Below are 13,266 nucleotides of genomic sequence, written 5' to 3' on the forward strand. Positions count from 1 at the left end.
AATGCTAGCATATTTGAGATATTTCTTAAGGACTATGATAAAACGTCATCATGTATCTTGGAAAAAGAGTAGGATAAGAAAGAAAAAGAATGGTAACCAAATCTTTATTGATCGCTTACCATAACAGTAGAATAATCTTGTAACAGTAGTAAGGACACACGAACATTTGTGTACTTTTTTACCAAGGCTGCTTACCTTTTTGAATTATGAAAAATATGATTAAGTGACAGAGCTTAGATATGTTCATTTCTGTATGCAACTCGCTCACATGAAAAGATACATGCATTCATACTTTTATTTTTTAAATTGATCTTCACTTCAACTCTGTAAAGTGTGTATTATACTGAAAATAGAATATCCAAGTGGTTAAGAGCATAGGCTCTCAGAGGTTGAGAGTTTGACAGGCACAGGTTAAAATCCTGGTTCCATTAGTCTTTAGTTAAGTGACACCCCTTCCACCCAAGGTCAATTAACTTTTGTTTACCTTGGTTTCTCCAACTGTAGAATGAGGACAATGACATAATCTCCTCATTGAGTTGTTGTGATTAAATAATTAATAGAAATATCCACTAAATGATAATTATTCAATATTAGCCATTATTTCCATTATAGTCATTTTACAGATGAAATGATAGTTTTAGCGAGATAATGTAATTTGCCCCCAGATTTACATTGCTAGCGAGTGGTTGACCTGGGATTTGAATCCTCTCTAGCCAATAAGAATAAGAATCCCATGATCATCTATATTTTTAGAAAATTATCTCTGACAGTCAGGAGCCTGTCACAATGATTCAAGTTGACAAACCATTAAGATAAAGAAAAGACAAAAGTAATTGCAGCTTTGCAATGAAAAGTAATGGCAAAAATCTCAATTACTTTTGCACCAAACTAATACTTTTAGAACCAGATAGACACTGGATTCTCATCTTACTCCTACCGCTTACTAGCTATGTGACCCTGGGCAAATCATTTAACTTCTTGGATACTCAGCCTTCCCAACTTTATATTAGGAATACCATCTACCTTTAAGTAAATATTGTTGGGAAGACTAAATGTGATTAAATATGATATTTGCAAATCACTTAGCACAGTGTCTGATTCATGGGAGGTATTCAATGAATAACAGCTATGGTCATTGTCATTATCAGAACTTTATTGCCCAGAGTTGCTCCCTGGAAGTTGCCACTACAGAGCACTGTAATGTCGTGCAGAATGAACAAATATTAGAGGCCCAACTCCTGTTCATTATGCTCCACTACTGAGACAATTGGGAAAACCAGGCTGATTGGGTGACTATAAGAGAATTCTGTAGAAGACAAAGCAACACTTTAGCAAATCTCAGTACTTTTTTTCTCAAAGGGAAAATGAGAAGCAATGAGAAACCAAAAATTCAGATGTTAAAACTCAAAAATATTTAAATTATCCATTAGACATATGTCAGGCCATCATATAATTTCAGCAATTTGATCTCATTTAGGAGGTTTAATGACCTTACTTTAAAAATCATATGAAAATTAAATTCAATAAAAATCAATGTATACTCATATCTACCTAACTTAATGAGAAAAATTAGGTTTAGTTGTAAAGATCTCTAAATTTGATTTAAAGTATATGTGGCTGCCACAGGGAAATGGAGAAGACGTAAAAAACCTCTTGATCTTAAAAAGACCTAGGCACTTAAATTCAGAGACTAAATGAGAGCTAAGGGAAATCCATTTCTTTAATTATAACCTCATCAAAAGTATGTTAATCAAATGATAGCAATACATGAAGCATTTAGATCTATAAATGCCAAAATACAGGATTAATACATATAATCACAGGATTCTTGAGTAACAACTTGTGTGAATTCAATATCCGCTGGTGATCAAACAAGAGCTATAAAGAATTTTTGAAGGGAAAAGTAAAATCCACCTGTCATTTGTTTCATTTATTATTAATATAAGGATATTGAATATTCAGATGATCATGCAAAGTAATCCCCTAAAATGTAAATTTCGATTGGATTCAAAATGTTTAACTGTCATTCAATTAGAAACTAAACAACCAGAGATTTAAAAGAGAAACTGCAGACCGACTGGCAGTGAAGGCTTCAGAGAAGAACATACCGTAACACAACCTTTCAGTGGTTTAAGCTTGAAAATCAAAACGGAAATCTCTGAAGCACCCATGTTTTACAACTTGGTGATGAGAATATGAAGATAAGTGAGCAAACATAAGTTAGCTGATGTTTGAATTTTCATATTCTAAAATATAAAATCAAGAATAAATGACTGTCAAGTGTATTCTGTCATGATCTATAACCCAGAGTAAATTTATATGTATTATTAGTTCATACTTCTGCCAGTTACTTTATTTTTGCAATATACTGTCAAGGAAGACTAATTTATTAAGCAGGAGCCCTTAGTAAGTCCCCAAAAAGTTTATCTAACTTTTATGGTAGACAATCTCTATTAAAAATTCTTTCTTTAGTGGATTTAGTTGAAATAATATTCTCAGAAATATAAAGACTACACACAATGTTATGTAGCTTAGACTGTAATACAAGTATCAGAGTAGGTTCTGACACAAACTTTATGTAAGTATTTTACAGCAATTAAAAATGTACAAAAAACTATAGCTTAGTTTTTCTTTAGGCTTCAAACTATGGACATTTAGGCTTGTAAAAAAAAGGAAAATACTATAAATTGGCACAAAGCCTACTTAAGATCATAAGAATGGAATTGATAATGTAGCAATCTCTGAAAATAAATGGAAGCTGACTAGGTGAATAATAATAATGTGGAGTGCAACATGAGGCAAGATGATGCAAGTACAATGGTTCATCGTATAACAAAAACGGGGAGAGAAAAGCAGCTTACCTCTAAGTGTTCTTGTGAACCTATGTGTATTGAAATGAACTACATTTGCGAGGACTGCTGGGAAGGGGCTGAAGTGAAAGTGTCAGGAATGCTGTCCAACTAGTGTTACACTCAGCATTATTTTTTCTAAAAACCAATAGACTCCAGAACACATTCCCGTTTTATTAATAGATTCTCTGTGATTTGTCTCAATTTATGTTACATTTATTTATTTAATTTGTAAGAAGTTTGATGTTCGATTTATAGAATCTAAAAAATGTTGCTCATTTTAAAATAAAATAAAAATTTAAAAACACCATTTGGTATCTGTTCATGGAAATGCAAAATTGTATACAGTATTATTTAATATTTGTATTTTCCCATTGAGCACAGTCTGAAAGCACTAACTTCCACATTCCCCCCCACTACCAAAACAAAACAAAACAAAAACCCAGAAACTGTGTTCTAAAATTTTCATTTAGTAAATGATATACATGATTCTCTGTTTACTATTAGAAAATAATTAACAAATTGGGATAAGCAACATAAAAGGTGAAGCTGGTTTATAAATAAATAATTACTCAACCCTTTCAACCCAGTCTTCTCTCCCCACTATGTCCACTCTACATTTAGTAGGAATGTGGTAAAAAGAAATAACAGATAAGAACTGCTATTTACGATGCAAATTTAAAATATTAAATATTAATTTTAGCCTCCACCTTCCTTTATCTCTCCTGAACATTTCTCTCAGTGGTTTTAACCATCCACTACCTAGTAGAGTTTCTGGTATATAATAAGGATTCACATGTAAGTTGAATAAATGACCACCTGATCTAATTTCACATAAAACCAAAGAGACGTGGACCAGAATCAAGTACAAACTTAAACAGGGTATCTGGCAAATATGATTCTGTTATCTGCTGTGATATAAAAAATATATAGACATCTAGTAATTTGAACACCAAATTACATCTAAGTTTATATCGTTCTTATAATGTAACAAGTAACATGTATTAAAGATAAGACTCCAAAATATTCTTCTGAAATGGACAATTCTAAAAAGAAGTTCTAAAATATCATGCCAAAACATTTACCCCTTCCACCTTTTTCCATAGCCCACATAATGCCTATATAAATCATACAAGAGTCTAGATCTTACAATAGTAGAGAATTGTCTTTGGACCGACTTTCCTGCCTATTACAACTAGAAATCTGGACAATTTATCTAAGTGAGTCTTACCAATAACTTCTAAGATCAAGATTCTAGACGTAAGAGAAATTGAGATGTGTATCACAGTCAGCTCACTCTTTCTCTTAAGGTATTTGCCCATGTGAATGCAGTAGCAAAGAGGCTTAAAAACTAATAATAGGCTTTGGCAGGCTCAAAAAGGAGGGGGATCTCTGGTAAACATTATAGCATGAGACCCCACATGGTTACATCTTGGGAGGGTGAGGACAAAATAGAAATCCTCATTGGTAGAAGTTAATATTTATTGAATTATTTCAGATATTATCTCTAAATAGTTTCTAATTATCTCTAAAATTTTTCAAATGTGATTTTTCAAAATGAATTAAAAATGTATAAGCATACAAAATTGCAAGAACTGACCAAACTCCAGGAAAAAAAAAATAGACAATAGAAACAAACACATGAGAAATTCAAAAATCAAAGTGACCATGTAGTTTAATATAATAATTATTAATATGTTTAAGAAACAGATGATAAAATTAGGAATTTAGACAGAAAAATAGGAACTATAAAGAGAATCGAATGGAAATTCTAGGAATGAAAAATATAATAGTTGAACTTAGGAACTCAACTGGGTGATTTAACAACCATTTAGGCACAATTGCATGGAAATGCAGGAAAAATAGTAAATATGTGAGTAAATTTTTAAAATATTTGACATATTAACCAATAATAATATATTGTGATGTTTAAAACATATGCAATGTTTTTAAATGACAAAGATGGCACAAAAGGCAAAGGTTATTAATAGACTTAAAGTGATTTGAGGTTCTAACATTGTCTATATTAGGAATATGCTATGGTCTGAATGTTTTTCTCCTCTAAAATTGGTTAAGTTGAAATCCTGACTCCCCAGTGCAATAGTATTAGGAAGTGAGGAGTGTGGCAGGTCATTAGATCAGGGGTGGAGGCCTGTTGAACAGGATTAATGCCCTAGAAAGAGACCTGAAGGAGCTTGCTTGCCCCTTCTTCCATGTAAGGTTACAGTGAGAAGACATCTAGGAAGCAAGAGGGGCCTCGTCAGACAACAAATCTGCTGGCACCTTGATGTTGGACTTCCTGAGTTCTAAAACTGTGAGAAATAAACTTCTCTTGTTTATAAGTTATCTAATCTATTTTGCTGTAGCAGTCTGAATGGACAAAATCAGAATTATTTATTTTCATTAAATTATGGTTAGAAAATGTAGACTTCTAGGCCGGGCGCGGTGGCTCACACCTGTAATCCCAGCACTTTGGGAGGCCGAGGCGGGCGGATCACGAGGTGAGGAGATCGAGACCATGGTGAAACCCCATCTCTACTAAAAATACAAAAAAATTAGCCAGGCATGGTGGCAGTCCCAGCTACTCAGAGAGGCTGAGGCAGGAGAATGGCTTGAACCCGGGAGGCGGAGCTTGCAGCGAGCCGAGATTGCGCCACTGCACTCCAGCCTGGCGATGGAGCGAGACTCCGTCTCAAAAAAAAAAAGAAAAAAGGAAATGTAGACTTCTATTTTGATTAAAATTAGGATTTTCTACTAAGCTTAATATTCAATGGACTCTTGTAAGTATGTAACGTTGTAGATATTATTTGTTTATGTGTAGTATGCTATTTTTACCTTTTTGGTCCTCTTAGTAATACACATTTAATATATATGTACACATATTTATATAAATAATTTTTGTTTAAGGGTGGGGTGTAAGGAATTTAGGACATCTTAGTAAGCTTGCCTCATGATTTTTCCCTGGCAGGTCTCTTTTAGTCCTCTTAGTAATGTATGTGTAATATATAGGTATACATATTTATATAAATAATTTTTGTTTAAGGGTGGGGAGTTTGTAAGGAGTTAAGGACATATTAGTAAGCTTGTCTCATTATGAATTTTCCCTGGCAGATCTCTAATTTTGGTCGATTGTTGCTAATTAAAAATAAAAATAAAAACATTAAAGAAATCATTCAAGATAGAGTATACTTTTAGGAGCAACCAAGCCCACTCTGGTTCTAATCAGAGGTGTTTTGTAGAGATGACATATAAGCCCCGACTCTACGGTTAGCCTGTGCTTCAGTTCTAGATTCAGGGAAGGATATCTACCAGCACCTGAGTTATGGCCACTGTAGTTAAAAAGCTATGCTACCAGCTTGAAACTCCCCAGCTCCAGAATGGGTAGAACTTGATGTTTACAGAGACACCTGGTTTCTGAACAGCAGCACAGACAGATCAGCAATCATAGTCAGGTGATGATAAAAAAAAAAAAAATGCAATGCAAGACACTGAAAAATTTCTGTAACATATTTTTAAAAATCATGCCAAAAGGGCTTGAAATAATTTTTTCCATAAAGTAAGGTCACTACTTTTAAAAAAGAGAATTTTAGAAAGCAAATATTTTCTCTCCTCAATGTGCATGTTATGTTACATCTACCCTGTAAGAGAGGGCAAAATAAAAGGAATAAAAGTAAATGAAATATGCAAGAAAATAAAATTAATGTTGGAAATAGCAAAATGCATATTCATATATCAGAAAACTAAATTAGTGATAGGAAAGATAAATTTGACAAACATATCCAGAATGCAGAATAAATTGTGAAACAAGAAACAAAAATAATTTAAAAGAATATTACAGACATGGAATAAAGAACTGGAAAAGGCTGGGTGCAGTGGCTTACGCCTGTAATCCTAGTACTTTGGGAGGCCGAGGTGGGTGGATTGACTGAGCTCAGGAGTTGGAGAGCAGCCTAGCCAACAGAGTGAAACCCCACCTCTACTAAAAATACAAAAACAAAATTAGCTGGGCGTGGTGGTGCACGGCCTGTAGTCCCAGCTACTTGGGAGCCCGAGGCATGAGAACCTCTTGAATCTGGAAACCCAGGAAGCAGAAGTTGCAGTGAGCTGAGATCGTGCCACTGCACTCCAGCCTGGGCAACAGAGTGAGTCTCTTGTCTCTAAAAGAAAAAAAAAAAAAAAGAAATGTAAATCCAAAAATGAGAATAGTAAGAAAAGTAAAGTTCAATGACAGTAATAAAACAACAGTAATACAAGAAAGATAATATGATCTGAGTGTGATAGTATTGATGAAGACACATCAGACACTTTCATAGTCATTGGAATATAGTGCTGAACAACACAAATTACATGCATTTTACATTCCAGTTGGCACAGTATCAACAAATAAGATAATATCACAACAGTGAGAGGGCTATCAAGGAAATGCAAAAGCCTAGGTGGATAGAAAGTGACAAAGGGGCAGTGGCTGCTTTAGAAAGGATGACCAGAGAGGTTCCATGAGGAGGCAGTTTTGAGTAGACCTCAGAAAGGTTCAGGAGGAAATCACCAGGTATATAGAGGTGAATATGGTTTGGGAAGGAATAGAGAAAATATTCTTGTGCTGTAGACTAATATTATTGAGGGTACAACTTCGAAAAAATTCCAACTGTGACTATAGTTGATTACGTAAACTGTAACTTAAAGAATATTAAAATATTTTCCAAGTTCCATTTTCAAAGGCCAGTGTCCACTCTCTCTCACAAAAATGTATGCCAGTGAAGTTTTACAACTGTCATAGACAACTTTAAAACTTTTTTTAAATTTCCTTTTTTTTTCTGACCATCTGAATTCAGAAACTGTATGTGCAAGGCAAAAGTGAGCATGCTAATTCGGTAGTTTAACATTCATTAAAATTTAAAAGTTCTTTGATATATAACACATTTTTTAAAATTTTATTTATTGTATTATTATACTTTAAGTTCTAGGGTACATGTGCACAACGTGCAGGTTCGTTACATATGTATACATGTGCCATGTTGGTGTGCTGCAACCATTAACTCCTCATTTACATTAGGTTTATCTCCTAATGCTATCCCTTCCCCCTCCCCCAGCTCCACGACAGGCCCGGTGTGTGATGTTCCCCTTCCTGTGTCCAAGTGTTCTCATTGTTCAACTCCCACCTATAAGTGAGAACATGTGGTGTTTGGTTTTCTGTCCTTGTGATAGTTTGCTGAGAATGATAGTTTCCAGCTTCATCCATGTCCCTACAAAGATCATGAACTCATCATTTTTTATGGCTGCATAGTATTCCATGGTGTACATGTGCCACATTTTCTTAATCCAGTCTATCATTGATGGACATTTGGGTTGGTTCTGTCTTTGCTATTGTGAATAGTGCCGCAATAAACATATGTGTGCATGTGTCTTTATAGCAGCATTATTTATACTCCTTTGGGTATATAACCAGTAATGGGATGGCTGGGTCAAATGGTATTTCTAGTTCTAGATCCCTGAGGAATTGCCACACTGACTTCCACAATGGTTGAACTAGTATAGTTTACAGTCCCACCAACAGTGTAAAAGTGTTCCTATTTCTCCACATCCTCTCCAGCACCTGTTGTTTCCTGACTTTTTAATGATCATCATTCTAACTGGTGTGAGATGGTATCTCATTGTGGTTTTGATTTGCATTTCTCTGATGGCCAGTGATGATGAGCATCTTTTCATGTGTCTGTTGGCTGCATAAATGTCTTCTTTTGAGAAGTGTCTCTTTGTATCCTTTGCCCACTTTTCGATGGGGTTGTTTGATTTTTTTCTTGTAAATTTGTTTAAGTTCATTGTAGATTCTGGATATTAGCCCTTTGTCAGATGGGTAGATCGTAAAAATTTCCTTGCATTCTGTAGGTTGCCTGTTGACAATGATGGTAGTTTCTTTTGCTGTGCAGAAGCTCTTTAGTTTAATCAGATCCCATTTGTCAATTTTGGCTTTTGTTGCCATTGCTTTTGGTGTTTTAGACATGAAGTCCTTGCCCTTGCCTATGTCCTGAATGGAATTGCCTAGATTTTCTTCTAGGGTTTTTATGGTTTAGGTCTAACATTTAAGCCTTCAATCCATCTTGAATTAATTTTTGTATAAGATGTAAGGAAGGGATCCAGTTTTAGCTTTCTACATATGGCTAGCCAGTTTTCCCAGCACCATTTATTAAATAGGGAATCCTTTCCCCATTGCTTGTTTTTGTCAGGTTTGTCAAAGATCAGATGGTTGCTGATGTGTGGTATTATTTCCGAGGGCTCTGTTCTGTTCCATCATCTATATCTCTGTTTTGGTACCAGTACCATACTGTTTTGGTTACTGTAGCCTTACAGTATCGTTTGAAGTCAGGTAGCATGATGCCTCCAGCTTCATCCTTTTTGCTTAGGATTGTCTTGGCAATGCAGGCTCTTTTTGGTTCCATATGAACTTTAAAGTAGTTTTTTCCAATTCTGTGAAGAAAGTCATTGGTAGCTTGATGGGGATGGTGTTGAATCTATAAATTACCTTGGGCAGTATGGCCATTTTCACAATATTGATTCTTCCTATCCATGAGCATGGAATGTTCTTCCATTTGTTTGTGTCCTCTTTTATTTTGTTGAGCAGTGGTTTGTAGTTCTCCTTGAAGAGGTCCTTCACATCCCTTGTAAGTTGGATTCCTAGGTATTTTATTCTCTTTGAAGCAACTATGAATGGGAGTTCACTCATGATTTGGCTCTCTGTTTGTCTGTTATTGGTGTAGAGGAATGCTTGTGATTTTTGCACATTGATTTTGTATCCTGAGACTTTGCTGAAGTTGCTTATCATCTTAAGGAGATTTTGGGCTGAGACGATGGGGTTTTCTAAATATACAATCATGTTATCTGCAAACAGGGACAATTTGACTTCCTCTTTTCCTAATTGAATACCCTTTATTTCTTTCTCCTGCCTGATTGCCCTGGCCAGAACTTCCAACACTATGTTGAATAGGAGTGGTGAGAGAGGGCATCCTTGTCTTGTGCCCGTTTTCAAAGGGAATGATTCCAGTTTCTGCCCACTCAGTCTGATATTGGCTGTGGGTTTGTCATAGATAGCTCTTATTATTTTGAGACATGTCCCATCAATACCTAGTTTATTGAGAGTTTTTAGCATGAAGGGCTGCTGAATTTTGTTGATGGCCTTTTCTGCATCTATTGAGAAAATCATGTGGTTTTTGTCTTTGGTTCTGTTTATATGATGGATTACATTTATTGATTTGTGTATGTTGAACCAGACTTGCATCACAGGGATGAAGCCAACCTGATCGTTGTTGACAAGCTTTTTGATGTGCTGCTGGATTCGGTTTGCCAGTATTTTATTGAGGATATTTGCATCGATGTTCATCAGGGATATTGGTCTAAAATTCTTTTTTTGTAGTGTCTCTGCCAGGCTTTGGTATCAGGACGATGCTGGCCTCATGAAATGAGTTAGGGTGGATTCCCTCTTTTTCTATTGATTGGAATAGTTTCAGAAGGAATGAGACCAGCTGCTCCTTGTACCTCTGAAAGAATTTGGCTGTGAATCTGTCTGGTCCTGGACTTTTTTGGTTTGGAAGGCTATTAATTATTGCCTCAATTTCAGAGCCTGTTATTGGTCTATTCAGGGATTCAACTTCTTCTGGTTTAGTCTTGCAAGGGTGTATGCGTCCAGGAATTTATCCATTTCTTCTAGATTTTCTAGTTTATTTGCGTAGAGGTGTTTATAGTATTCTGATGGTAGTTTGTATTTCTGTGGGATTGGTGGTGATATCCCCTTTATCATTTTTTATTGTGTCTATTTGATTCTTCTCTCTTTTCTTTTTTATTAGTCATGCTAGCAGTCTATCAATTTTGTTGATCTTTTCCAACTCCTGGATTCACTGATTTTTTGAAGGGTTTTTTGTGTCTCTATCTCCTTCAGTTCTACTCTGATCGTAGTTATTTCTTGCCTTCTGCTAGCTTTTGAATGTGTTTGCTCTTCCTTCTCTAGTGCTTTTAATTGTGATGTTAGGGTGTCGATTTTAGATCTTTCCTGCTTTCTCTTGTGGGCATTTAGTGCTATAAATTTCCCTCTACATGCTGCATTAAATGTGTCCCAGAGATTCTGGTATATTGTGTCTTTGTTCTCATTGTTTTCAAAGAACATCTTTATTTCTGCCTTCATTTCGTTATGTACCCAGTAGTCACTCAGGAGCAGGTTGTTCAGTTTCCATGTGGTTGAGCTGTTTTGCGTGAGTTTCTTAATCCTGAGTTCTTGTTTGATTGCACTGTGGTCTGAGAGACAGTTTGTTATAATTTTTGTTTTTTTACATTTGCTGAGGGGTGCTTTACTTCCAACTATGTGTTCAATTTTGGAATAAGTGTGATGTGGTGCTGAGAAGAATGTATATTCTGTTGATTTGGGGTGTAGAGTTCTGTAGAGGTCTATTAGGTCCACTTGGTGCAGAGCTGAGTTCAATTCCTGGATATCCTTGTTAACTTTCTGTCTCGTTGATCTGTCTAATGTTGACAGGGGGGTGTTGAAGTCTCCCATTATTATTGTGTGGGAGTCTAAGTCGCTTTGTAGGTCTCTAACGACTTGCTTTATGAATCTGGGTGTTCCTATATTGGGTGCATATACATTTAGGATAGTTAGCTCTTCTTGTTGAATTGATCCCTTTACCATTATGTAATGGCCTTCTTTGTCTCTTTTGATCTTCGTTGGTTTAAAGTCTGCTTTATCAGAGACTAGGATTGCAACCCCTGCTTTTTTTTGTTTTCCATTTGCTTGGTAGATCTTTCTCCATCCCTTTCTTTTGAGCCTATGTGTGTCACTGCACATGAGATGGGTCTCCTGAATACGGCACACTGATCGGTCTTGACTCTATCTAATTTGCCAGTCTGTGTCTCTCAACTGGAGCATTTAGCCCATTTACATTTAAGGTTAATATTGTTATGTGTGAATTTGATCTTGTCATTAAGATGTTAGCTGGTTATTTCGCTCATTAGTTTATGCAGTTTCTTCCTAGCCTTGATGGTCTTTACAATTTGGCATGTTTTTGCAGTGGCTGGTACCAGTTGTTCCTTTCCACGTTTAGTGCTTCCTTCAGGAGCTCTTGTAGGGCAGGCCTGGTGGTAACAAAATCTCTCAGCATTTGCTTGTCTGTAAAGGATTTTATTTCTCCTACCCTTATGAAGCTTACTTTGGCTGTATATGAAATTCTGGGTTGAAAATTCTTTGCTTTAAGAATGTTGAATATTGGCCCCCACTCTCTCTGGCTTGTAGAGTTTCTGTTGAGAGATCTGCTGTTAGTCTGATGGGCTTCCCTTTGTGGGTAACCCGACCTTTCTCTCTGGCTGCCCTTAACATTTTTTCCTTCATTTCAACTTTGGTGAATCTGACAATTATGTGTCTTGGAGTTGCTTTTCTTGAGGAGTATCTTTGTGGCGTTCTCTGTATTTCCTGAATTTGAATGTTGGCCTGCCTTGCTAGGCTGGGGAAGTTCTCTTGGATAATATCCGGAAGAGTGTTTTCCAACTTGGTTCCATTCAAAGGTAGATTTGGTCTTTTCACATAGTCCCATATTTCTTGGAGGCTTTGTTCATTTCTTTTTACTCTTTTTTCTCTAAACTTCTCTTCCCACTTCATTTCATTCATTTGATCTTCAATCACTGATACCCTTTCTTCCACTTGATTGAATCGGCTACTGAAGCTTGTGCATGCATCACGTATTTCTCGTGCCACGGTTTTCAGCTCCATCTGGTCATTTAAGGTCTTCTCTACACTGTTCTAGTTAGCCATTTGTCTAATCTTTTTTCAAGGTTCTTAGCTTCTTTGTGATGGGTTGAACATCCTCCTTTAGCTCGGAGAAGTTTGTTATTACCAATCATCTGAAGCTTTCTTCTCTCAACTTGTCAAAGTGATTCTCCTTCCAGCTTTGTTCCGTTGCTGGCGAGGAGCTGTGTTCCTTTGGAGGAGAAGAGGTGCTCTGATTTTTAGAATTTTCAGCTTTTCTGCTCTGGTTTCTCCCCATCTTTTTGGTTTTATCTACCTTTGGTCTTTGATGGTAGTGACGTGCAGATGGGGTTTCGGTGTGGATTTCCTTTCTGTTTGTTAGTTTTCCTTCTAACAGTCAGGACCGTCAGCTACAGGTCTGTTGGAGTTTGCTGGAGGTCCACTCCTGACCCTGTTTGCCCGGGTATCACCAGTGGAGGCTACAGAAGAGCAAATATTGCAGAACGGCAAATGTTGCTGCCTGATCCTTCCTCTGAAAGCTTCATCTCAGAGGGGCACCCGGCTGTATGAAGTGTCAGTCGGCCCCTACTGGGAGGTGTCTCCCAGTTAGGCTACTTGGAGGTCAGGGACCCATTTGAGGAGGCAGTCTGTCCGTTCTCAGATCTCAACCTCCGTGCTGGGAGAACCACTACTCTC

This window comes from Hylobates moloch, unplaced genomic scaffold, assembly GCF_009828535.3.
Source record: "Hylobates moloch isolate HMO894 unplaced genomic scaffold, HMol_V3 SCAFFOLD_1, whole genome shotgun sequence".
Classification (NCBI taxonomy): Eukaryota; Metazoa; Chordata; class Mammalia; order Primates; family Hylobatidae; genus Hylobates; species Hylobates moloch.